The sequence below is a fragment of the Chrysemys picta genome, chromosome 4 (assembly GCF_011386835.1).
Source record: "Chrysemys picta bellii isolate R12L10 chromosome 4, ASM1138683v2, whole genome shotgun sequence".
In the NCBI taxonomy this organism is placed as follows: domain Eukaryota; kingdom Metazoa; phylum Chordata; order Testudines; family Emydidae; genus Chrysemys; species Chrysemys picta.
The window spans coordinates 39,641,108-39,668,701 of record NC_088794.1 but is presented as its reverse complement, the minus strand read 5'-3'; the positions used below and the strand labels follow the sequence as shown (position 1 = coordinate 39,668,701).

At 42.2% G+C, this 27,594-nt stretch overlaps 1 protein-coding gene across 5 annotated transcripts in view; it reads left to right on the top strand.

Annotated features, from left to right (window-relative positions):
• Window positions 1-17,852: 17,852 nt before the first annotated feature.
• Window positions 17,853-27,594, top strand: part of OSBPL5 (oxysterol binding protein like 5) — a 231,479-nt gene continuing 221,737 nt past the window's right edge. For 3 of the 5 annotated variants that reach the window (XM_065594719.1, XM_065594721.1, XM_042858785.2), the window contains exon 1: window positions 17,854-18,402. The gene's annotated coding sequence lies outside the window, so the exon portion shown is untranslated. Of the gene's footprint in view, window positions 18,403-27,594 lie in introns of all 5 variants that reach the window. The other 2 variants (XM_042858786.2, XM_005293935.5) reach the window with 2 other exon arrangements.

Sequence of the window (27,594 nt, the reverse complement as noted above, 5' to 3'; positions counted from 1 at the left end):
CCTTTAACCCCTTCCTTCAGGTTTTACCCTAGGGAGGATACAATGTAGCCCTAAATTTTCTGGGGATGTGGGATGGACTTACTTGTTTTCCTGGTGCTCTAAGTGTGCCCCCTATGTTGGTGAATCCATTCTGTGGCATGGCATGTCTGTCTTGTGAGATTATGGTTATTCTCCAGACTGAGAAAACAGCAAAAATCAGCTCACCCAGGTATACTTATTTCGAAGCTACATGATAACATAGTGGAGATTCCTAATCAAGCTCTTCAAGTCAGGTGATCCTCATACAAACGGGTGTAATTAGTTTCTAAAATCTCAGAGAAGGTTGCTCACAGACGTCCTCAAAGAAAGTAGAATATAAGTCCCCCAGAGCAATCAATACTACATGCTATGTTCATTTGAAAGGTGTTCTAATCAAGATAAGGTTATATGGTTTCCTCAGTGTGTAATGTTGGTACGACTCAATAAGTTCAGCAGACTGTCTAGTTCATCTTCCCTTTTTTGTTGTTGCCCCTCTCCCCCATATGTTGCCTTTGTTAGAAACCTCTCTCAGTGCTTTAAACAGATTCCAACTACTGAAGAAAGCTATTGCTGGGTTTAATACGCCACTTTTGCCAGGCCACCGTGCCAGTCTAGCAGGTGAGTAATACCTAGACCAATGTTTCCCCAGTTTTTGAAAGTTGAGCCCTACCTTCAAGAAAATAAAATCACTTGCACTACTTTGCCATATGTTGTTATGACCTATCTATCTTAATTTATGCATGTTCTGCAACCCTGGCTAATCCTTCATCCCCCACATTCTAGAAAATGCTGCTGCAGCCCTTCATAATATGATACTTGGTTATCTTACATTATTTTGATTAGTAGTGAAATAGTTAACAATATTGACATTTAAAATATCATTGTTCACCTCTGAGTTAGCATCTTTTCAAATGAACAGGGAGTTTATACCTCACAGGTGTTGTTTCAGACTCTCTGCAAACTCAGGGCTTGTCTACATGGGGAAATTATATAAGTATCATTTAAACCACTATAGTTATACTAGTATAACTCCCCTTGCAGGCGGTCTTATCCTGGACTAAGAAGACCTTTTTCCACTTTAGCTTGTCACTTTCAAAGCAGTTAAGCTAAATGGGAAAAAAAGCTATTCTTATTCCAGAATAAGAGTGCCCATGTGGAATTATAACAGTATAAATATAACAGTATAATTAGACCAGTGTAACTGGAAAAATCTCCTGTATAGACAAGCCCTCAGGTAGCCATCTCTGCATCCAGTTATACTCTACATTTTGAAAGTTTTCTTTGCAACTTTGCAACCGTAGCAGGTCAAGACTTGCTTTTTAAAAGAATGAGATCTGAAATGCTGGAGAACAATTGAGAGGGGATTCACCCTGCACTTTGAGTAAACTGACCTAGAATTTCTACCACTTCTTTCTTCCTATAGAAGGTTCCTATCATACTTACTCCTCCCATCTTTTTATTAAAAAAAAAAAATTGTACTGCTGCTCTATCCAGACCTAATGGTTTTTGCTGCTGAACTGTATCATGAATAAGGTGGTCTCTCACTCTGTGTCCCAGGGACTGGCTCTGCCAATATACATAATATATTATTGCAAGGCCCTAGTAGTTTCTTTTTCTAGAAACAGACTTCTCTAGCTGTTTTTCCTGTCTCTAAAAGCAACTCTTCCACATCGCAACCTCCTTGGATTTCAGAGGCTGCTGTACTAGGGCATTTGTTATATGTGCTCCTTAGTACTTGGAAAAAATGACAACCCTGCAAAAGAGATTTGAAAAACAGAAAAAAAATAGAATATCTACAATAAGTGATGGAAAGGGGCCTTTTAGTGAAACTCCATATTATTAATTATATCAGAATAGCAGTGTCTAGAGGCCCCAACCAAGATTGGGGTCCTATTGTTCTAGGTATTGCAAGTAAGAAACCATCATTGATCTAAAGAGCTCTCAATCTAAATAGACAAGAGATGGGAGGAAGGGAGTGTTGTTATCTTCATTTTATAGATGAGGAACTTTGAAGCACACAGACATTAAGTGACTTGCCCAGGTTCACACAGGAAGACTGTGACAAAGCTGGGAATTGAACCTAGATGTCCTGAGTCCTATCTCCAGTCTGCATCTTTTGGCACCCTAAATCTCCACTCTGGCAGGAATGGTCCCTATGAAGCGCTTTGCCAGGGAGGGATCACTGGAGCGCAAGACCTCAGTCAAACTCCTTACGTAGAAAGTCTGCAGAAGAACCCAGAACTGAATCCAGATTTGCTGAATCCCAGTATGTTGCTTTACTTATAAGACCATTCTCCCTCTCTGCTGTGCTGTAAGTTTTTGTACACACTAACAGAATACACTTTTTGAAACAATGTTCATGTTAATAGCATGAACCTCATTTGATGAGATTCATGCAAGGAAGAAGAGGAGCACAGGATGCATTCCATATTTAATGGGAAATAAGACATGGCAAATAAGACTTTGTTCTGGAAGAGTGTGTGTGTGTGTGTAGACAGACACATGTACATTTTATTTATATATATAAAGTTTTGCAAAATTGTCATGAAAATTTACCAGCCTAGTCACAAAATCTACTTGCCCAGTCTTAGCAAGATCATGATTATAATAAGATAAAATCGCTAAATCCTCAGCTGCTTGTAAACTGACATAGCTCGATTAAGGATCTGCCCTATGGTATTTTAGAGTCGGTCTACACTGCAAAAAAAGGTTTGTTTCTAACCCACATTAGCTACCTTGGGTTAAATAGCAGTGGAGATATGGCAACTCTGCTTGTAACGCAGGTTAGCAGCTCAAGTTAAAGTTTATCAGGAGCCTGGGGTTGACCTCAAGTTAATATTCCAAGTCACAAACTGAGATGCCATGTTTTCACTGCTGTTTTAGTCTGAGTTAGCTGCTGTGAGTTACAAACACACCTTTTGTTTGTAGAGTGGACGTACATTTAATTGCCCATTGAAAATAATATTTCATGCCCTTGGGGAATAGAATTTTTCAAGACCAATATATATTTATAGGTTTACTCTGGCTTTTACAGAACCCACATTGCAAAGGTGTTGCTGAGACCCTATACTCAGTGACATTCCCAAGGAGCTTTTTGGCTGACTCAAAAACCACTGTGTTTCACCTGGTTCTGCAGCAAAACTATATGGAATTCTGAGTTTTGCTACAAGCCCATAAGCTGGCTGAGGTTTGCTCAGACCCTTGGCAAAGCTTAAAGAACCTTTTTCATGAAGATGGAATGAACTTTGAGCTTGTGACCAAACCCCAGACCAGGTAAACTTCATTTCGTTTCTAATTTTGTAATGAAACTTTTGTACCACTCTTGCTGAAGGTCACTTAAGGTTTTGCCACACACTGTAAGGATATGATTGCATATTTAAGTAATTATTTGCCTCCTGAAATAGCTTAATGGAAAGATTTTATTCTGATCTGTTCCTTGCAGCATTTAACAAGCAGGGGATCCAGTGGAGAGTAATGGGAGGTGAGAAAGAACAGCAGTTGTGACAAACTTAATAGAATGGAGTTCTGCAGCAACTCTCATCCTGGGCAGCTTAGAGCTCAATAAAGGGCCTGAGATCTAGTCTCCTTCAAAGCTCATCTAATCAACAGCTTCTCTCTAGCTCTCCTACATTAAAGTAAATACAAATATAGTACTTTGAACTTGTATGCTTCATGTACTTGAGCAATTAGTACAACTCCAGGTTCTATGCAGCCATGGAGATGGCTCTGTCCTACAAAAGCTGTACATTCAAAGCTAGCAGAGAGTGTGTCTTGTCTTTGGTTGTCAGGGTCATGGAAGTTCAGTGGTGCAATCTACCATATACTCCCCATAGCATTGCAAAGTCTCATCATTTTATTGCATGTCTTGGAATATTTGGTGTTAGATTCAAGAGTCTGCTTGAAATTCTTTGCATTTCTTTTTAAAAAAAAGTTTCTAGTGGTTATGGTTAAAAGCTAGCAGAGGTGAAGTGAGTGCTAGCTGAGAAGCCAGCAGTCAAATGAAAAGCAACCCAAGGTTGTTTTTTTTTTTAATTTCATTATTGTGAACACTTGGGGTTGTAGGGCTGCCCCTTTATGGTGCTCAGAGCAAGGACTGGAGGCACTCAGTACCATGCAAGATTTAGCCCATTGGTCCTGGCATTTAATATTTTTTTTAAATGTTGTCACAGTTACAGGGTAAGCTGCACCTTTGACTCCTCCCTGGTTGCATTTAGTAGGTAAATGCAATGATGCAGAACAACTTCAAAACAAAATATTGTTATTTATCTATAGAAGCACAGTATTCAGAGAAAAGGATTAAAATAACAAAAGGCCTCATAGGAGTCAGAGAGTTTAAGGCCGGAGGGACTACCAGATCTAGTCTGACCTTCTGCATATCTTACTTAAAGGTTAGCATTTATGTGAAAGCTTAGGTAGGCCCCCATTTATTCCAAGTACCCCTGCTATTAGGGACTGGCGTTCAGTCTGTTTTCCTGATGACTGTGCCTGAACTCAGGTTTTTATCTGCTCTGCCGTTTCTTGTTTTAGTCTTCCTGCTTGAAGTCCCCCTTGCCTGTCCCATGCCAGCGGTTTTGGCCCAGTGTGATCAATGCTAAACTTCAAAGGCATTGATAATTATTGTCTGCAAAGTACTGGTGCCTGGGTTGTCTAAAACAGTGAGCTCCTGCAGGAGTTGATTCTTTTGAACCTATATAGAAAAGCAGCATGATAACAAAAACAGAAGTACACATAATATTAATAAAAACACCACCAATATCTCCTATGTTCTTCACAAATGTGCATGGTATTTGCCTGTAGATGTGATGGTAGAGGTAAACAGACTTCACTGAGAGCTACCACTGGTCGTCAGAGGACTAATGGGGAGGAGAAGCTCAATCCCACCATTGTGGTGGTTGCTGTAAATGTCCCCATGTGATGGAGTCTCTGGTGTGCCACAGCACCCTTACCTCCTCAGAAATTCAGCAGTGCATCAGGTGTTCCACGACTTGAAAGCAATTTAGATGCTAGGCCTTATAGGTTCTTGAGCCCAATGGGTTGGGTCACTGAAAAAGGCTAATTTACAGAGGCTGTCAGGAAAGGTCACAAATACCATAGGCCCAATGGCTTAATAGCTTAGAATTGCAGTTTACAATTGGGCTTAATCTGATACGCTCCCCTCTGGGAAGTGTCCAAAGGAAGGCTGAAGCTTCTCAGGCTTAGCAGGTCCCCTTTTTGTCCATTCTTCCATTAAAAGCAATTAGCAATCCCTCATCCCTGCAGGCCCCACTGGCTTGGGTTCAGTGCCATGGTTCATCTAACCTGGGGGCCCAGCACCCAGACAGATCCACTAAACTCTTCCTTAAACTAATAAGTGTGTCTGGGCCATGTTGACTGCCACCACTTACTAAAGGTAAATGCCCCTTTCAGACTCTTATAGAGTTGCTGACTCTGTGTTCCTGACAGCCTTATTCAGGCCCTTTGCTAGTCAGCTTTCTAGCTGTGTGAACCCTGCACCAATCGCTGTTGCTTCCCATGGGTTCTGGGAAATTCTTGTTATTTCCTGCTGTTGTGGCAGCTTCTGTTTAGCTTGCTGGGCTTCTTACCCGACTCCAAAGGCTCCAGCTGCTAGATCCCCAGAAAGCCAGCTCCCTTCCTGGGAGAGATGGTTTTTAAGGGTTTTTGTGGGGGGCAGGGACACTCACTGTATGGGCTAGGACAGGGGACTAGGTCTGCTCTCCTGCTGAGAGTTGAAGCTCCAGTGATGAAGGAAGAAAAATATTGCGTCTATTGCTCAAGACCAGGCCAGGGAACTCCAGGGAGAGAAAATATCTTCAGCCCTCAAAAGGTAGAGGGTTTTTTTAAAAATTAGTTTAAGGTACAGTGGGATTTTCTGTTAAAGTAATTGAATGGAAATACAGTTTTCTAGATAAATTTGCTCCCCTAGTGCCTGCACAACTGCCTGCTCACAGCCTCACTTACAATCTAGTATGTGGAAATCATGCTGGGAGACCCGAACGTTTTCTGCTCTCAATATGTCTCATTTACATTTTCTCGCAGGAGAAAAATCAGCCTACTGTATATATCTTTGTTTAGAAGGTGTCCCCTCTTAGGAACCCATCTGATTTCAACAGCTGCTCCTCTATCATGGAAGAGATGGGGGAAGTCATTACATTTAATGAAAGTCAGCTTCTAAATGCCGACTTTAAAAAAAGGGCGTCAATGTAATCCACAGGAGAATCAGGCCTATTGGCTGCAATAGTAAGCTTTCTGGTAGCCAATGTGTGCATGCTCCCTATCTATTTTATTTATCTGGGTTTATTAAGCATCCATCCAATGCTCTGGGCTCTGCACAAAGACATTAATAAACAAAAGCATTCAGCAGGTAAACAGACTTCAAGCAAACACACATATACACAAGACTATTCCCCACAGTTTATTATAGATACATAAAACAGATGTTCTGCTTGACAACCCAAATCCCAACACCATTTCCCCTTCCTACCATACCTCAGTCAGTCTCTTGATCATGCCCCATTCCTCTCTCTTTCCCTAGTTTTATCAACATTCAATCTGAGAAAATAAGAATGGATCCAGATCTGAGTTTCCCCGGGAGTCATGCGACACAGCAAGAGCTGTTGCACTATTGCAAAGGACCAAGAAAAACAACACATGGCAGTGGAGCAGTACAAGGCATCGGGCTTGAAAACTGTGGGACATTAATAATCTTGTTTACCAAGCGATGGAGAAAATACTTACAGGATTCTATGGTGACCATCAAATTCCACCCTATTTCAGAGTCAAGTATTAGGTAAATCCAGCCATCCCCAGAGAACTGTGGTTTGGGGTCTTTTTACTTGAAAGACTACTAATCTCCCTGTGCTTTACTGCACAGTTATGATCAGTGGAGATGCTCAAGATGGATTTCCATTGGTTCAAAAGGGAGGGACCCTTGGCTCTGAGATTATCTCCCTCTACAGGTGAAAAAACAGCCCTGTTCTATTGACCTTTATGGCACACGGCAAGGTATATCCATTTGGGCTGATGGTGGGTTTTTATGGGGTGAGATCTGTGCTGTGGAAGGGAATTTTGTGTTCTGTTAGGGGCTGGGCACTGCTATTTAAGGTTTTTATTTTTGTGCTTGTAATTTGCAGCAGGGACCTTAGACAGGTGCCCCTATATAAGTCCTAAGAAATAATACAGGCTTCCCCCAAATGCAGATAGACCAGTAAGCCAGTTGCCCTTCAGCAGTTTTCTAGGCTGTAGAGAATATTATTGAAACTTTTATCTTTCTGAGCTCGTCTGAATCCCTGTGGCAATAGCAGGTGTTCTGTTCATGAGTGGCACCAACAATAATACAGCAGCCTCAAGATTAATTAACAGTGAAGCAGATTCTTATCCTAATCTCTGCTGGAGGCAGATGAAGAATTTAAAGTGAGAGCAAGAAGTGTGAGAGGTTACAGTAATTTAGCGTGCCTGAGTGAAGATTCAGAAAAGATAAAGGGGTCAAAAATAAGAACAAACATCTAATAATGATTGGAAGCAGCAGCAGACAGAAATATGGCTTAGTGCTATTGTAAAGCTAGAGATGGATTAGCTTTCATAGAATCATAGATTATAGGACTGGAAGGGACCTCAAGAGGTCATCGAGTCCAGTCCCCTGCCCGCATGGCAGGACCAAATACTATCTAGACCATCCCTGATAGACATTTATCTAACCTACTCTTAAATATCTCCAGAGACGGAGATTCCACAACCTCCCTAGGCAATTTATTCCAGTGTTTAACCACCCTGACAGTTAGGAACTTTTTCCTAATGTCCAACCTAGACCTCCCTTGCTGCAGTTTAAACCCATTGTTTCTGGTTCTATCCTTAGAGGCTAAGGTGAACAAGTTCTCTCCCTCCTCCTCATGACACCCTTTTAGATACCTGTAAACTGCTATCATGTCCCCTCTCAGTCTTCTCTTCTCCAAACTAAACAGACCCAGTTCTTTCAGCCTTCCTTCATAGGTCATGTTCTCAAGACCTTTAATCATTCTTGTTGCTCTTCTTTGGACCCTTTCCAATTTCTCCACATCTTTTTTAAAATGCGGCGCCCAGAACTGGACACAATACTCCAGCTGAGGCCTAACCAGAGCAGAGTAGAGCGGAAGAATGACTTCTCGTGTCTTGCTCACAACACACCTGTTAATGCATCCCAGAATCATGTTTGCTTTTTTTGCAACAGCATCACACTGTTGACTCATATTTAGCTTGTGGTCCACTATAACCCCTAGATCCCTTTCTGCCGTACTCCTTCCTAGACAGTCTTTTCCCATTCTGTATGTGTGAAATTGATTTTTCCTTCCTAGGTGGAGCACTTTGCATTTGTCTTTGTTAAACTTCATCCTGTTTAACTCAGACCATTTCTCCAATTTGTCCAGATCATTTTGAATTAGGACCCTGTCCTCCAAAGTAGTTGCAATCCCTCCCAGTTTGGTATCATCCGCAAACTTAATAAGCGTACTTTCTATGCCAATATCTAAGTCGTTGATGAAGATATTGAACAGAGCCGGTCCCAAAACAGACCCCTGCGGAACCCCACTCGTTACGCCTTTCCAGCAGGATTGGGAACCATTAATAACAACTCTCTGAGTACGGTTATCCAGCCAGTTATGCACCCACCTTATAGTAGCCCCATCTAATTTGTATTTGCCTAGTTTATCGATAAGAATATCATGCGAGACCGTATCAAATGCCTTACTAAAGTCTAGGTATACCACATCCACCGCTTCACCCTTATCCACAAGGCTCGTTATTCTATCAAAGAAAGCTATCAGATTGGTTTGACATGATTTGTTCTTCACAAATCCATGCTGGCTGTTCCCTATCACCTTACCACCTTCCAAGTGTTTGCAGATGATTTCCTTAATTACTTGCTCCATTATCTTCCCTGGCACAGAAGTTAAACTAACTGGTCTGTAGTTACCTGGGTTGTTTTTATTTCCCTTTTTATAGATGGGCACTATATTTGCCCTTTTCCAGTCTTCTGGAATCTCTCCCGTCTCCCATGACTTTCCAAAGATAATAGCTAGAGGCTCAGATACCTCCTCTATTAGCTCCTTGAGTATTCTAGGATGCATTTCATCAGGCCCGGGTGACTTGCAGGCATCTAACTTTTCTAAGTGATTTTTAACTTGTTCTTTTTTTATTTTATCCACTAAACCTACCCCCTTCCCATTAGCATTCACTATGTTAGGCATTGCTTCAGACTTCTCGGTGAAGACCGAAACAAAGAAGTCATTAAGCATCTCTGCCATTTCCAAGTTTCCTGTTACTGTTTCTCCCTCTTCACTAAGCAGTGGACCTACCCTGTCTTTGGTCTTCCTCTTGCTTCCTCTTTGTCTATCTCTGACCTGATTGACACAATCACATTAGCTCAGGTGACAATAACCAGATTCAAAAGTTTGAAAATCAGAATGCTAGTCTAAAAAGACAAGTGATTAATAAATCAGAACTAAACTGTACATATCTGGTTTGTTAATCAAGTAATTTATAAAGAGAGTCCCAAATTGTAAGTTTATGAACAACTAACTGTAGGTGCTTCTTCTAATAGTACTTGCTTCAGACAGACTAATCTTGTTAGCATCTGCTCTAAAACTTTTCTGGAGCAGGAGGAGAAATAGACTGGAAAAAAAAAGTCTTGTAAATCTGACCTCACGTGGAGATTTACCTTTTGTACTAGGGAAATATCTAATCTAGGATCATTCAAGAATGTGTTAGTTATCCCTGTTGATTTTGATGTTGAAATCTAATCCAGCTATGCAGGGGGAAATCACATCCATATACGCTTTAGTCCATCATTGTTTTATTAATGCTGGTTTGAGTTCTAGTTAACTCAAAATACATGGAGAACAAGAACCTCTGGAATGTTTTGGAATATCAAGCTCTTGCTTTTTATGTCATCTCTCCAATAAGGCTCTTGAAGTCTGGCCCAGATTGGGTTGCACTATTTATCAGATTCCAGGATCAGCCTTGCTTTCTAACTATCACTACCTCCTATATTTCTTTGAAAGGATGTCATTCAGCAATTATAATATTTTCCCTCTTGTTGTGTGGGCAGGTGCACAATCTACTCCAATACCACAAATTAGTTAACAGGGTGGCCTGCTAGAGAGAATGAATGGTCAGCAAACCCTTTGATCCACCTGCTAACAGAGCCCTGCTGGCACCATTCTGCAGTACTTGTCATCTCCGATTGTTATAAGAAATGAAAACAGACCAATTGCATTCCATTTTCTATCACTGGTCATCAGAAAAGAAACGAGGGAAAAAAGGACTAATCCAGCTACCATTAAAATTAATGGCAAAGCTTCCTTTGATTTTGGTGGTAGCAGGGTTGAGCTCTAGGTTTGTGCAAACCATGTTGCAAGAACCAATCTAACCCTCAAACCAGAAGTCACTAGCATAAGCCCTAGCACACATGAGATTTGAAGACTGCGCTGGCCAGGGCTCAGAGCAGGGAGAGAACACAAAAAACAAGATACCTGCTTGTAATTCAGGAGAAGGAAAAAGGGTTTGGGGAGAGGGAGCTGAAATAGAGTCCTGTTGAGATTCATAGAGCAGAGGTTAGGGTTTAGTAGGGCTTGTAGGAAGGGGACATGATAAAAATAATGAGAACATGATCAATGTATATAAAATAATGAATGGTACAGAGAAATTAGATCATGATGTCTGTTCTGCCAATTTCGTAACACAAGAACAACGGGCCAGTCAATGAAATTAGAGGCTGACAAAATCAAAATGGATAAAAGGAAATACTGGTTCATATGCCATGTAATTTGACTGTGGAACTCATTGTCCCAAGAAGTCACTGAGGCCAAGAATTTAGCAAGATTAAAAAAGGGATTGGACATTTATATGGATAGCAAGAGTATCCAAAGTTAAAATTGTTAATGCTAACACAAGAGATATTAAGTCATTAGAGATCAGCTGAGACCTAATGTGATTGCCCCACAGCTACCTACTGTAGGGCTCTGTGACAGTGTTGGGACTCACCACCCGGTGCCTCCTACTGGTTGTCTCGGGAATTAGCTCTGTCCAGTGGAGCGCCCCCTCCTGGTGTTGTCCCATCCATTGTCTCGCCCTCGGTTGGCGTGTGGACCTGTGTTGCTCTCTGGTTGCGGCGTCCTCTTCCGGACCACTGCCCTCCGGCAGTGCCCCTTAGTCCATCCACACCCCCTTCTGGGAGGCGGGGGGTTAGCAGGAGTCTGCACTGGCCTCAGCAGCCTGCCACAACCCCCAAGTCTAGCCCCTCTTACATCAGGGGACAGGTTGCAGCCTGACTCGGCAACTGCTCCACGGCCTGATGCAGCACAAGGGGGGGGACCCAGGCCCACCCGCTACTCTGGGTCCCAACCCAGGGACCCTCTGATGGCAGCCTCTCGGTCCTCTGTCTCTTCCCTTGCCTTCAGCCTTCCCTGGGTCACTTCCCCTCTGACCCCATTGCACCCTCTAGACCCTTCTACTCAGGGGCAGCAGTCTGGCAAGTATCAGGCTGAAGCTCCACTCTACTTCCCTGAGCCTGCCCAGCACTATGCTGTCCTGGGTGCTAGTCTCCTACTCAGGAGACAGACCTTCCTCCCTGAAGGTCTGGGACAGACTGACTCTCTGCTCTCGGAGCAGCCTTTTTATAGGGCTGAGCCTGGCCCTGATTGGCTGTCTGCAATCCGGGCCCTGATTGGCTCCCAATAAGCCCTTCTCTTATTGGCTGCCGGGCTGCACAGGCACACTGGCCTGCTGCAGCCCCCTCTAGCATGGGGGTGGGGCAGATACCCCACCACAGGCTCTTACACCTTTCTCTGAAGCATCTGGTGCTGACCACTGTCTGGGACAGGCTACCGGACTAGATAGACCTTGGACCTTGCAATTCCTACATAAAACAGAACTCAGATTTTTCTATGGGGCATATAAGAACCATCTCAGACTTCTGAACCTTTTTGTGGTTAGGCTATCATAATAAATTCATAATCAAGTAATGCTATCCTAGATGGTGAAGGCCACTCTGGACCATTGCTGTGATTCAACCAGAAGAACCCTTAGATTACTTGCACAATCCACCTTGTCCAGGACTGTTCTGTTGAAGACCTGGAGCTCTGGGTAATGGCTACATTGCCAAGGCCTGTCAGTTATAGCACAATATTTTTTAAGTTGAACCCAAGCCAACACAAACATGTGTCACTCAGGTACCATTACAGGCACAAAACCTAGAAGCGTGGAACCAGGGAAAAATAGATGAGATATAGCAGTGAAGTTTACACCAGACCTTAACATTATGTCATCGCCCAACTCAAAGGGCGAGTGTAAAAAGAAAACAAAAATAGTAACTGCCCTGTGGTACCATTTATGTGAGCAGACGAGTTGGAAGAAGAGTTATTAATAATGAAACACTCAAGAAAAATGTCCTGTAGTTGCCAGAGAAAGCGCAGTCAGAATTTGTGATCTCAAAGGGAAACACACACCAAGAGAGAGACACACACAATGTAGACAATATCGCAATCTTTATTATCAAAACACAAGTGACTGTGGGATTCTGTTGCTTTTCATGATTGCACGTTGCCAGGTATGCTGTCTCCACGATGCTGCATTTATACTGTGCAGTATGACAAGGGAATCTCTGCAAAGCTGAATTCCCTATATTTGTCAGTTACTGTGTGGCTTGCTAAATAAAGCTCCAGTTTTCGTCAACGTTCAGTTGGTGAAAATTTTCCTCTGCCTTTTGCCGCAAGAGGCCTCTCTCTGTCTCAGGAGGCGTCCAGGGGGTTGTTTGTGGGATTTTTTTCTAACTTCCCCAGAGAACAGCTCTAGCAATCTTGCAATTAAAGCCCGATTTAGCAATATCATTGTTTTCCAAAATGAGCAAACGTGTTAGTTCTAGCATTCACTTTTGCTAGTGATCTCTGAAGAGGCACTTTACCATTTGCTAACAAGGATGTCTCTGTCCAGCTATGGCATTAAACATTTTAGCCAATGAATTCTGCATCAGGAAACATTTAAAGGTAAAATCGTAATCTTTCTGTTTCATTAATTTTATATGTCTGTGTTTAAAAGTTATGGATAGTGAAATGATTAAATGACTCTTGGTTTTGGTCCATGATCAGCTATAAGCTTAAGGACAAATTACTTTCATTGCTGGCAAGACCCACTGTAGTGTCAGATCAATATGGTTATGACTGCAGAGGCCTTGTGTTAATTATAGTGGTATAAATATGGCATCAGAGCTGTTGTTCTCAGATTCCATTTTAATAAGGAACAATATTTACATTTGGTTACTTTTACAGACTCTAATCCTCTTTTTAATTATACATACAAGTTTGTAGTATGCTTAAAAATGAGAACTGTGTCCACAATCATTTTTTTTATTGTTCCATATTGGGTACATCGCAAGATCAGAAAAGCATAAAATACAAGTCTTGTGTACAATCAGAAATGGATGGATGTTTGCATTTCACCCAAACAAGATCCAGGGTGTGTGTGTGGGAGGACAGTCTGAAGAAAGGAGCTGACTGGGTAGATAAGGACAAAAGGTACAGGGATCAGCAAGTAAGCCTGTGGGGAGAGTGTTTTAATCATGTATAAGACTAAATTTTAAGCAGATGAACTGAACGAATTGTGTGCTCTGTCTGTTTAAGCATGGGGCAGTGCACATATGTGCCTCAGTTTCCCCTAACTTTAAAATGGGAATAATACCACATCTCACAGGGCTGCTGTGAGAATAAATTTGATACTGTTTGCAGAGTGCCAAGCATTGCAGTCTCTTCTTTAGTTGCCGCACTTTAGCCAATAAGGGTGAAACTGAAGTCAAAACTCCCATTGACTTCAGTGGACCAGGATTTCATCCCAAGTCTGTCTTTTGTAGAATACGATGAGGTGTGTAGGAGGAGAGAGAAGACATTCCAAGCAATGGAAAAAAAGGGACCTCCTGCCTTGAACAAGTTAGGAGTGAGTGGGTTGGGGCCAGGGAAGAGAAGAAGCCTGACTGTACCATACAGAGTCCTCTTGCTATTTCCCCACACAATTTCCCTTGCAGAACTTCACTGAAATTACTAGGTACAAATACAAGTGTAAATATAACCATATATAATAACAAATTACCTACCTCAAAGAGGTTGGAGGACTTATTTAATTAGTGTATAGAAAACAATTTGAGTTCCTTGAATGAAAGGGATAGTATAACCACAAGAAGTTGTTATTATTCCTTCTAAGATTTCATTTTGGATTTGTTCTCAGCAGTTTTGTGTATTGTATAGAAAATGCAATCTGTGCCTAAAGGCTTGATCCTGCTGCCTTTGAAGTCAATGGGAATGTTGCCATTGACTCCAATAGGTAAAACAACAGCCCTTAAATTAGTATGCCATGTCTGCATGCATGCTTATATTTGTTTGCAGTAGCGTCCACAAATGTACAAACAAACAGGAAGGCACTGGCCCTGCCCTGAATAGTTTACAATGCACATAAAGACAGATCTGGCTTGTACTAAAACTACCAAGAAGGAGTTAAAATAGAGTCTGAATTGTCTTTCACTCCTGGAAAGGGTGGACCTCTTCACTCCCTTGATATCAGGGTGCCTGATCTTGCAGACACTTACTGTTGAACACAGTGGTTACTGCTGTGTAAAAGTCCCACTGAATTCAAAGCAGTGAGCATTATACTTTGCAGGGTCAACCTCATAATTACCTCCAGGTAGCCTATATAAAGGTAAAAATGGGGATTGCACTCTGCTGTAGGCTCCTGCAGTCCATGTATAGTCCATGTCACAATGTAGCCTTTTGTCAGGAGTAGAGCTCGCTGACATTTTTTCTGTGAATAGGAAATTTGCTGAAAAATATATTTTTCAGAGCATCAAAACTATTTGAGAATTTGGGTTGAATTCAGTGAAGAGTTTCGGTTGAAAAAAATTGAAACAAAATTTCAAAAGTCAAAACATTTCAACTTTTCATATTAAAATGGTATTTTATTTAGAAATGTAGCTACATTTTAAAAAGAAGGTGAAAAACATCCCAAAATGACTGGAAATGAAATTTTAAAACTGATAAAAATCATTCTGGGTTGTCATTCTTTTCATTTTGGTGAGAAAAACTGAAATGCTTCACTTCAGGTTGGAACCAAACCAATTGGTGAGGGGGGCGGATTTTTCAGTTTGGCTCCCAAACTAAAAATCAGTTATTCCCTCAGCTCTAGTCAGGAGAAGGCTCTGGTCATCACAGGTGTCTTTTACTAACATGAGGGTCATAGACCTGGTCACATGAGGTGGTTTTGATTCCCTATACTACATCTAGGGTCTGTTTTTTATATGAATGGGCCAAAGACTGGAAAGTGAGAGGATAGTTCTGGCTTTGGTTTATGCCTCCTGATGTCTGGGGACATCATCTTAGATTCAGGTATCTTCTCCATGAAATTGGTTGGCAGCTCTTCAGACTTTTAAAGCTACCCAGGTAGTGAGAGGGCCATTAGGGTTGATTAAATGATTCTCCACTCATGAAGTTCTGCTGGTCATGATTTAGTTGCTATGATGACTGAGGAGAAAAATGATCTCTTTGCTTCAAGCAGGATTGTAGGCAGGCCTTGAGTTGAAGTCTGTTTCTTCTTGTGATTTCCATCATTGATGTTCAAATTTCCTTTGCTCCTCCTTTAGCATCAGAGAACCATGGTGATTTACAGGGCTGATGGAAAGAGGAGTGGTGTTTAGATGTCTGTGTAACTATAGCTGTGCTCAGTGTATAATTCTAGGGTTTCACCAGATCTTCCACATGGCCAGTTGGACAGTCATAGATTTCTTTGAGAAGATGGGATCTATGAGCAGTGGACCAGGATGGTACTCTGTCATCCTACTCTGAGGCTTGAGTTCTTATGTGTACCTATGTCCTTGACATAGGAGTAGTTTTTGTGTCCTCTGTATTCAGTGGAAATCCGACTAGGAATAGGGTATGCCCAGCTCTATGCATAAATTTGGATAATGCTTGTAGGAGACCTAGAGTGGATTCCAGTATGGATTTTTGGGCCATAGCATCTGATGCTGAGGTCTCTGAAGACAATGAGCTTTGGTGACTTCCCTGCCATACAAGTCATTATCTCTATTAGTTCTTTAAGGAATCGTTTGTGTCTGAAAGCCTGTAGATTAGTAATATGTCTCTTGACTCACAAGCTAAGTAGTGGTATTTAAAAGATTTTTGTCGTTCCTGGGGATGCCCTGCTGCATTTAGGTCCCAGTTCAGAGAAACACACAAACATGCTTAACCTAAAAATGTAAGCAACCTCATTGACTTCAGTGGGGCTACTTATATGCTTAAACTTAAGCATGTGCTTAAGAGCTTTGCTGAATCGGGGCCCTACGTTGGATGGAATAAGAATGGCCATTCTGTCACTACTCCTGTGTGTTCTCAGAGTGTGATTCACTGCATATCCCGAGGAGACCATGTGGGATAGCACTGGGCAGGTAGTGTCATTTGGCCAGTTTTCGGTGATGCTGTTACCAGGCTGTGTATGGCTTCTATGTGCAATGCACATAGCTTGAAGCTGTGTCTTCACCACTACGCCTGTTACAGGCTAATTACATGACCGCCACCTCCAGGGTTATTCTACAGGTTGAACCTCTCTTGTCCGGCACCCTTGAGACCTGTTCAGTGCCTAACCAGAGAATTTGCCAAACCACGGGAGGTCAATATTGTAGCGAGCGGGTCTCTTTTTATTTTTATCTCGCTGAGGCGAATAAATGGAACAACGCTTGCAACATCGCCTAGCCAAGGCTTACCGGCTCTCTTCATAACAAAGTGTTAGTGTTGTTACACAATTTTACTGTGTTGGCCATTGCCGGCTCCAGCTTTTTTGCCGCCCCAAGCGGTGGGGAAAAAAAAGAAAAAAAAGAATCTGATCGAGCTGCCGCCGAAGAGGAAGACAGCGAGTGAAGGACCCGCCGCCGAATTGCCGCCAATCCGGAGTGGGCGGATTGAGCTGCCGCCAAAGTGCCGCCGCCGAACCGGACCTGCCGCCCCGACAACGGACGCACTGCCGCCCCTTTCTATTGGCCGCCCCAGGCACCTGCTTCCTTCACTGGTGCCTGGAGTCGGCCCTGGTATTGGCACAAGGAAATAAGTAGGTAAAGCATAAAAAACATAAAATTAAATCATGCCGGACCAGGGATGTTGCTGGATCAGAGAGTGCTGGACTAGAGAGCTTTAAACTGTTTTCAGAGTGGTAGCTGTGTTAGTCTGTATCAGCAAGAAGAAGGAGGAATACTTGAGGCACCTTAGAGACTAACCAATTTATTTGAGCATAAGCTTTCGTGGGCTAAAACCCACTTCATAAAATGGTGTGTAAATCAAAGGTAAGGTATTGTTCATGGTAAGACCTTCGCCATTAGCTTCTTTTTACTTTAGCCTGTGCCTCCCCCCTCCCCAGTTGTTTCAGATTTTAATTAAATGCCTCTTTTGGAGATTGATTGTCCAATAGGGGGTAGCATGTCCCTTGTCTGAGTAAGCCTGCTCCCATTTTCTGTTCTGCAGGCTTTGAATGTCTAAGAGAAAGAAAATCTCAAACTCTGGGGGAAGAGAGAGCAGAGGAAGGTTTATTAGAGTGCTAGAAACTCCACATTCTGTGAGTAATAAAGTCTGTGGCACTCTTGGGTAAATAGTTGCTATACATTTATCTCGTCCTGATGTCTTGTTGTTGATTCCTCTCCCCCCCCCCGAGTAAAGTAATCCCCCCTCCCCCCCATTCAATTATAAAAGTGGGCAAACACAGTGTTAAAATCCAACCCGTGATTCGATGATCCTGCCCAGGTTTTATATGCTTCCTTTTTTTTACCCCCTTTCTAATGTGGTTGGATAAGTCTTCTGGTATTTCCTGCTGCAGACTCCCTCAAACAGCTGTACAGCTTTCTAATGTAAATGCCTTTCTCCTTCGCGCTGTGTTTCTCTGCTGCTGCTCTCCCTCCGAATCGGACCGAGAAGGGGCAGCTTCAGAGGCCGGCTTACGCGTAAATAGCCAGAGTGTTTTGACTGAAGGAGTTAGAGCAACAACTGCTTGGAAAAGGCAGGGGCTGCCTGCTTGCAACTGACAGAGCACAGCCCACCAGGCACCGAGCCGTGCATGGGGGAGACTTGGTGACGGTGACAGTTCGGAGGAGGAGGAAGGAGAAACGTGTCTGGCCCCACAGAAGGATCTTTAAATCCAAGAGCGGGGGAGGGAGGCTGGCAGCCACAACCGAGCTGGGCATCATGTCAGACACCCGGTGGCGATGTGTTGAGAGGAACTTTTTACTATGGTGAGGAGGACGCAGTAAGGACATGGGAAATTTGCTCCATTGATCCCCAGCAGGATTTGGGGCAGGGGCTCTGTCGTCCGAGCTGTCAGGGATTGCGCTCTGAGAAGGTAAGGCATCCTTTCTGCTGGCCGAAAATGTGTGTGTGTGTATTTGAGATAGCTGAGATTTCTTATGCCTTGTGAACTGGCAAATCTTCCTTCTCCCCACGAACAATACCTGTGCTATTGAAGATTAGATTGTACTGTCTCGCCTCTCTTTATTAATGCAGTAGTAATAACTGAATCCTGACAATGCTAGCAGTTAAATCCTTGTGAACTCAACATCACATTCAGAGTCTGCGTTTCTAGAAATGCACCCACACAATGGAGCAATCAGCATTCATTGGGATCTATTGCTTTGAAAATATGGGAATCCTCCTCAGACAGAAAATTAACATTTGCAAAGAAGCCTCAGGACTATTAATTTGTATAATATTTTACTTTTGAAATGCCTACCCATCCTTTGCTTGGGGCACAGGTACAAATATTTAAGTTGCACTTCACAAAAATCCAGTAGACCATAATAATAGCACCCAGGTAGACAGCGTATAACATGCACCATGTATCCATTCCTCAGTGAATCAGACAAGAAATGCACCAATACTTGCTTTATGGTGCCATTATCTTCACACATTAAATGCATGTTGCACTTGTTTTTCTGTGGCATTTTATTTTCAGTCATAGCAACATAGCATCACTGCTGTCTTTTAAAAAAATAAAATTTCCACAGTTCCAAGCTTGCAATTAGAAGCCATACTTCCAAGAAAACACTGGGTGAAACTGAGATTTCATTTCCTGTGGAGACTGAATTGTCATCCCTTACTCATGCAAAGATCCCCATTGAAATCACTAGGAATTTTGCCTGAGTCAAGATGTACAGAAAACAAAAGAAAACAAAATCTCATTGAAAGCTGGGACACTGTGTTAAGAAGAACATAATTACAGAACAACTCAGTCTTTTCTTTTTGTTTAAATGAGATCTCATCTGACTGCACAATTATATGCATTTGCTTTTGTTTTCATTCATATGCCAGAGAATATAATTGTTCTTGGAATCAGTACCCCATGGTGGTTCTATTTGTATAAGCAGGAAACCATGGAATTTTCCTGTTTATCCAGATCACAGTTTTGTTACATCCTAGGAAAGGCTGTGTTTGTGCTGAAAGTGAAATTTGTACACATTCTAGCTGTCACTTCTGTATATAAAAGAGAATAGTTTCCTTTCTGAATGAGTTTACCCTAAAGGTCCACTGTTACAATAGCTCTTTATTTAAAATCAGGCTATTTATACCTTGTTTTCTGACAGCACAGGCTAGTTACCTACAAAATGATATCTATATATCTGTACACAAGAGCTAAGGAGACGACGTGAAATACATTAGAAGAGTTTGGAATGCTCAACTAGTGAAATGATCAAAAATCTTTTAAGATCTGAAATGCGTAGTGGCTAAATTTACTAACGCTTTGTGAAATGGCTCACCAAGGCCAGCACGCACAGAGCATATTACTGTTTTTAAAGTGCATTTGTTGCACTTTGGGATTTAGCAGTGGGAGCAGTGAAAAGTCAGAATAGTTCAACTCTTTCTCCAACAACTAATCAATCAGGCACTCAGAGCACCTTTATACTAGAGCTAGAGATGGATTTGAACAGACTATCAGTTTTGGCCAAAGGAATTGGGAGCTATTGTAAGTGACATAGTTTCCTTTAAAAATACATTATGTCTGGCTGGCAGGACCCATTTTCAATGCACTTCCTGTAATATGAAGGGTAGGTAGATTATGGCTTTGATCCAAATACTTAAGCCTGTGTTTAAGTTTAAACACAGCACTAGTCCCAGTGAAGTAAATGGTCTTACAGTTAAACATGTGTTTAATGGTTTGGAGGCTCAGGACCTATATTTGTCAATTGCTTTGAAGACTAAACGTGCTGTATAATCTGAAACTAGTGATGGAGGTCAGTGTGGGACTAGCAAATTGCTAACCTTTACCATCAACACATTCATGTCACCCCACTTGAATTAAACACTCTGGCCCATACATTTCACCCCAGTGCATAGGGCAAAGGGGAACAAAGCCGAAGAGGTTCACATAGTCACTATTCTCCCGTCTGTGGGGTACCCTTCCCCCCGCCCCCAATCTTTCTCCCTGACACACAAATTCTCAGAAGGCATGACCAGGCAATGGAGGAGGGAAGTGCTGGGGAGAGCTGCCCTTTGCAGTTTATTTCCCTCGCTCTCCACAGGTAGGGTTTTTCTCACCAAAAACCTGCAGAGGTTAATGCTGCCCAGAGCAGAATTAGCTTTCCCTATAGGCTTGGTAAAACTCTGTCAGTGGTTCACAGCCTGCACTGGTAGTGAGCAATGGCAGCCACTCTGCCATTGTTGGTGAGAGGGACCCTGGAATGAATGTGAAGGTGGAGGATAATGTCTGAACTGGGTCAGTAATCTGTGGGGTTTGCAATGTATTCCTGTCTTTTTGTTGGCTTGAGGCTACATCCCTGTGGTTCCTCTGCTCCACATGGACTGCAAGGATAAATTCTGTTTTATTCAACAAAATAGGATTTAAACAGGCACCTTAATCTGGGTTTCATTTGGAGACTGGAGACCTGAGTCCTGTGTAAATGTACTGAGATTATGGAATGATTTATTCAATGTGGGTTGCATAAAAACGTAGCTGAGGCAAGGATTTGCTCCTGTATTCTTTTTATGGCCCCTACGTTTAATTTCCATATGTTTTATTGCAACACTGAATCACGAGTTGAGTGGGAGAGAGGGACCGAATTTCAGTTTCTGTTACTAGGCTGTGTGTTTAACAAGGCGCGTTACTGGACAGAGCATAGGAGAGGATGAGTCTCTCTGAACAACCCTGAAAAAGCTTCTATGGTTAGGAATCTGCAGTACCTTCAGGCTAATGCCACTTTCTGCCCTTGAATATACCCAGGGGGATCCTTTTGAAATCAATAGTACTTGCATTCCAGGGTAGAATTTAGTCCTGCTTATTTTATATTATGCTACAGTATTTAGTTAGATCAGTCTGATTTAGCGTTCGACTGACTCATTGTCTAGGTGATCCATTCATTGCCCATTCAAGTCAATGAAAAGACTCCCATTGGCTTCAGTGGCTATTGGACCACTCTTCTAGGGCTAGATCCTGCCAAGCTCTGGAACTAGAACTAGGAGGCAGCACAGATTAAGCCGCTACTGCGTATGCTGGGCATGGTGCTTACCTGCTTCTGATTCACCAAGCCAGTAGAAAGCTGTTCCAGCCACTGTATCTGCAATTTATAGTCACTGAGTTAAAGGGCAAGAAGCCTAATCTGGGGTTTCTTCATTAGTGTTGCCTCTCTGCCTTGTGTGCATTAGCACAGGATTTGCTCAGTGAAAACTGCTGTTTTTCATGGCTCCACTTTCCGTGGTGAGATGTCTCTTGCAGCACATTTCAGGTGTGCATACATTCCTGCAGTGGTTACTAAGGAGATTGTAAGGGAAAACAAGATACATCTTAAGCAATGGCAGTTGGCAATCAGAATGTGTCTGTTTGGAAAGGAATTACAGGGGCCTGTTTGCTGTTTTACCCTCACGTCTCCAGCTGCTTCTGTTCTTACGCATGGCTGGTGCTCTTTAGACTGCCTGTGCTGGGATTTGCATCGTGCTTTCCAGAATACATGACTCCGACACTGAGCACACTGCTACAAGAAGGTACTAGAGGTGAAGCGTGTAGTAACTTTTATGAAGTAATGTGGTTGTTGTGTACCTAACTGAAATGCATAGGATTGCACTTAAATACCAGGCTTCCAGCCTCACCCAACCTCACCTACCAACATGTTCTTTCTGGCCACTCGACACTCCTCGGTATTTTTGTGTGAATGTAAGAGGACAACCCTGGCTCAGAATGGTGTGGCTGAATTTCACCCTCTTCTCAGCACACTCTGGGCAGCTGTTGAGCTTAAATTCCTTAGCACTTAAGGAACAGCGCTCAACACCTCCAAACCTTTTCATATTCTGTCTATTGCTCTGTAAAATTGCCATTAAGCAGAAACGCATGCTGCCTTGATTTTGCCACCTTGGTGTCCACTTTATAAACATTCCTAATTCTAGCTTCTGAATCTCTGTTAATCAGTTACTCTCCTGAAGTACAGTTTTCCTGACTGCAAAGTTTATTACCAACATTCTGCTGCCATGATGATAATTTGACACATTTTAGCATACTGTAAATTTCCAGCCAGCATTCTGACAAGGCTGTTTCAAACATTTCCGTAGGCTGCCATTTTGCAGATGGCAGGAGCCAAAGAGATGTACAGTATGGATGCAACATTTTTTTCCTTTCTGCCCAGCTTCCAAGTGAGAGAACAGGCAAACAAAAAATCCTGAAATAACATATCCAGACTTAGAATGCTTCATTTAAGATGGATCCAGGGACCAAGACTTTATATCAGTTATTCCCACATACTGTCTAAAGGCCTTTTATTGTACTTGTATTTGGATCCAGATACTGTGTGTGCAGGTATCTGTGTAACATACGGAAACTGGGTGATTTAAGAAGGAATATTCTGCAGAATTTGTAGCAGCTGACTGGTATGTTTGTTAATATTGCCTCTCCATGACTTCAGGCCTTCACAAAGGATGAAAGAGGATTTTTCCAAGGCAGAATTGCCAGGCTACTTGTTTAATTAGCAATGTGGATAAAGAGAAACTAAAAGGTACCCATTGTTCTGGAGATGGAGCCTTCCCTTTGGAGTGCTCTGAAATCTCAGATTATTTGTGTTATGTTTGTATAGCTATAGTGGAGGTTGTGTCAATATTTCCATTATACTCCCTTTGGTTTGTGGGCTTTGTAATGTGGAGACAAAACTTTGCTCTGGGCTGAAAACTAACACGTACGAAGTCTTAGCTTGGGATTCTTTTTTTTTTCAGTTATAAAATATAACGTTCATGGTACAGCACCTTTGACGGGTGCAGGCTCTTATGCAGTTTTTCGCTCTCTAAGATATGAGAATCTCTTGTGATTCTTTGCTATGAGCCAAGATCAATAACGTTTTCTTGGTGCTTAAAGCAGCCTTCTCAATGTTTATGAAATATATTCAAAACAAAACTCTGCCCTTGTGTAAATCAACTCTAGTGTAGTGACAGTTTTGCAGCAATTCAGTTTCCATTTGAATGATATAGTATCTGTGTTACTTTTATTCAGTAACACACTGCAATCAGCCCTGGAATGGGAGTGTTAAGATTGGAAATATTACGTAGCCTTAATTAGCATCGACAATCACTGGTACACTTATGGAGCTCAGTATTGATTAATTAAGGAGGAAGAATCAAATACATTTACTATAAAAATCCCCCCCAAAGAAATAATAGTAATTAGATTATTTGTATCCTGTTAGTGCCTAGAAGTCCAAGCTGAGATTCAGACCCTGTTGTACTAGGAGATGTATAAACACACAGTAAGGCTATGTCTACACTACCACTTATGTCAGTATAGCTTATGTTGCTCAGCGATGTGAATAAGCCACCCCCCAACCCCCAGAGCAACATAAGTTACACCATTCTAAGCACCAGTGTGGACAGCGCTATGTTGGCAGGAGAGCTTCTCCCACCAACATACCTACCGCCACTAGTTGGGGATAGATTAAGTCGATGGGAGAGCTCACTTCCATGGGCTTAGAATGGCTACACTAGTGAGTTTACAGTGGCACAGTTGCGCTGCAGTAAGATCTCTAGTGTGGCTATAGCCCAAGAGACAATCTCTGTCCTGAAGAGCATACAGCCTAATAGACAGACTAAGGGTAGCAAGAAGGAAGGATTATTATCTGTATTTTACAAGATGGGGAACAGAGCCACAGCGCAATTAAATGACTTGTCCTAGATCACACAGGAAGTATGGTGCAAAACTGGGAGCTGAATTCAGATCTCCGGAGTCCCAATCAATTGCCTTAACCATAAAACCATCCTTCTTCAATTAACTCTTCCCTTAATTAGCACCCTCCTCCCCAAATAAAGATACAACAGGTGCTAACTGTCTGCACAACTTCTGCATCCAAAGAGTCCTTGCTGCAGAATATGGCTAAAAGCAGCAATCAGCATGTGTGGTTTTGAGGAATGCATGTAAATAAAATCCCGAGATAACAATCTGAATGCTGTTAGCTGGTTATTTTTTCAAATTGAAAGTCAAGATTAATCTAAAGATATTTTTACACCCACACTAATGCAGCACCAGTAGAAGCTCTGGTAGCTGCTGGGGTTTCTTCAGTGCTACAAAGAGGTCGTGATTTTTGTTACCTGTAGGTGAGTGCCAGTGAAAGCACACCAAAAAAACTAAAACTAAAAAAAATCAGAAGCCAGTGTGGCAGCTCTTTTCTTTGATTGTAATGACACAGGCTTCTAGTCTCTTGGTAAACAATTTACACATCTCATTCACTAGAGTTAGGGAACTCTGCTGTACAGCATGGTGTGGCTAGCTATTAGTCACTGTGGGAAATCTTGGCAAAATAGAAGGAACAATTTCTCCCTGTCTTGAAAATTGTCTGGCACATACCCTGAATCATTTTTCTAAGGAAGCGGGATGTGACCCTAAGGATTCAAGGCCTTTTAACATCTTAGTGAATGTGTTGCAATTCACTGAGGAAAGGCTGCTGAATGATCCATGGAATCCCTGGAAGTCTGATGTGAAATTACCACTGGAGTTACTACTGGACTAGTGGGTTCCTTTTGATAAGCTCCTGGCACAAGCACAAGTAGAACAGATATACATTTTATAAGGTTAATCTCTCAGCTTTCTGTTGCCACGTTGCTTTAAAAGGAAACCCCACACTGTATTGTAAGTCTGTTACCTTTTTCTTTTAGATGTGAGTCAAAGTCAATTCAGCTTTGAACAACATCAGCTTTTAAAAAAATTCTCATAAAGGGGAAAATCCTTACTTGGTTTATGAAGGCTTTCTCCAAACACCGAATTCATCTCATTCTGGTTGGAGCATTAGCAGACCAGGCCAATAATTTGAGCTGCATTCCAAATAGATTTCTACTATTGTCAGTCCAGAGAGGGACATAGGTGTTTGGGGTCGGAAAAGCACAACATTTGTGTTTGTGATTCTGTTTATAATGGACCAGTTTTCCTGCCTGATGTAAATCCAGTTAACTTGGCCCAGTGTATCTGTTTTACACTATTTATAATGCCCCTCATGATGGAGAAGAGACAGAATTTGATTGGAATGAATATAAAAGGGGTTTGTTCAGTCAGGCTTGCTGGACACAGATCCTATGTCTACACTGTGTTAAAAAGCCCATGGCACCGAGTTTCAGAGCCCGGGTCAGCTGATTCAGGCTTGCAGGGCTATCAAATAGCAGTGTAGACGTTTGGGCTCAGGCTGGAGCCTGGGCTCTGAGACCCTCCCCCCTTGCAGAGTTTCAGAGCCTGGGCTTCAGCCCGAGCCCAAATGTCTACACTGCTATTTTTAGCCCTGCAACCAGAGCCTGCACGCGTGAGTCAGTTGACCCGTACTCAGATGTTGTGCTGTGGGCTTTTCTTTGCAGTGTAGACATTCAGACAGATCCTGTAGTTCTTTCTGGTTCTCTAGCTCCCAGATGAAGAAAACACATCCTGTGCTGCCTAATATCACCATACACTGTCTCCCTAAATCCTGGCCTGGACTCATGGAAAGGTCTGTTGACTACACTATTATCATTATGTATTATTTATTTATATTGTGGTAGCACCTAGGAGCCCCAGTCATGAACCACGACTGTTCTAGGTGCTGTACAGACTCAGACCAAAAAATGTATTGTGCATCTAATACAATTTACTTTGAAGTAATGTTCAAGTTTTGGCTTTAACCCAAGGGAGGAAATGGATGGTTAATGAGAAAACCCCCATCAGTGTAGGTGTAGTGGACCTGCTCTTCTGAGTGGTGAGCTGTTTTGGGATTTGAAGAGGCTCTTTCTGTGAAGAACCTTTCAGACCTTGGAAAGGCAGTGTGGGAGTAGATAGGGAATTGGGGTTTGCCCCGGAGCAGTTGTTTGTTTTCGGGCATGTCACTTCAGCTTCCCATGCCACTGTTTCTCCTCCCAGCCTTTGTCTGTCTTGAGTATTTAGACATAAGCTCTTTGGGGATTGGCCTGTCTATTACTGTGTGCCTGTCCAGCACCTGGTACAATGGGCCTTTAGTCTCAGTTGAGGCCGTTAGGTACCACTGTAGCACAAATTAATAAAAATAACCCAGTAATGTTATCCCAATACAGAATAATGACTGTTGATCAGATGGGAGGAGAGATTGTGCAACTGTTCCAATTTTGCCCTTTCTATGACCAGGTACATCTTCATGAGGGAGTATAAAGTAGGTAGGGAGTAGATGAGAAAAGCAAGTGAGCAATGCTGTAAATACAACAAACGGATGGTGTGACTCAGAAGCAATTTAACCAAAATAATCCCTGCAGTGCTTGAAATTTCCCTTCCCAGAAAAGCACAATATGTTGTTCTCTGCTATAAAACTGTCCTCAAGTGATTGCGTTGTGATAACGTGCACCTTGTTGTTATCTACAAGTTGCATAGTTAATTGAGAGCCACTGCTAATTATTGGTAATGTTCCCTCAACTGTTGAACAATGGTAGCAATAAGGACATTTCCTCTTATGATGACAGGTATCAACGTACTCTGTCAAAAATGATACTTCCAATAGCAGTTCAAATATTACAAGCCAATGTTTTATTTCTTTATGAAAACACCAATTCACCATGTATCAGAGTGTCACTTGGATAGCTGCTTCCAGGCAAATGATCACTTTTCCCTATAGTGCTATAAAGTTAGTTGCTTTAAAGATGAGCTGGGCTTCTGGGGAAGTTCTCATTTTGGGATTTTCACAGCCTTCTGTGGTGCAGAAACCAACTAGCATGTAGTTCAGTCTTACAAATCTTACTCACATAGAATGTCTCATTGACTTCAATGGGCTTTCTCCCCTAAGTAGGGACTACAAATGTCAGTAAAGGTTTGCAGGACCTTTGAGCCCTTATAGTTTAATATCATGCAGTTAACTGGCATACAAACATATTACATATATCCATCCCCCTCTTGGCTTCTGTGTTTCCCTGAATGATACTGTGGGTAAAATCCTGGTCATTGACTTCAGTGGAGCCAGGATATCACCCTGTATCTTTTGAAGGAAAACCACATTAACACCAGGTCATTAGTCTGAAATTACTCATACTGCAAAGATACACATTTTTATTTGTAGCCAAATTTGAATCCTTTCTTCAGATAAGTGCTTTGGAGGAT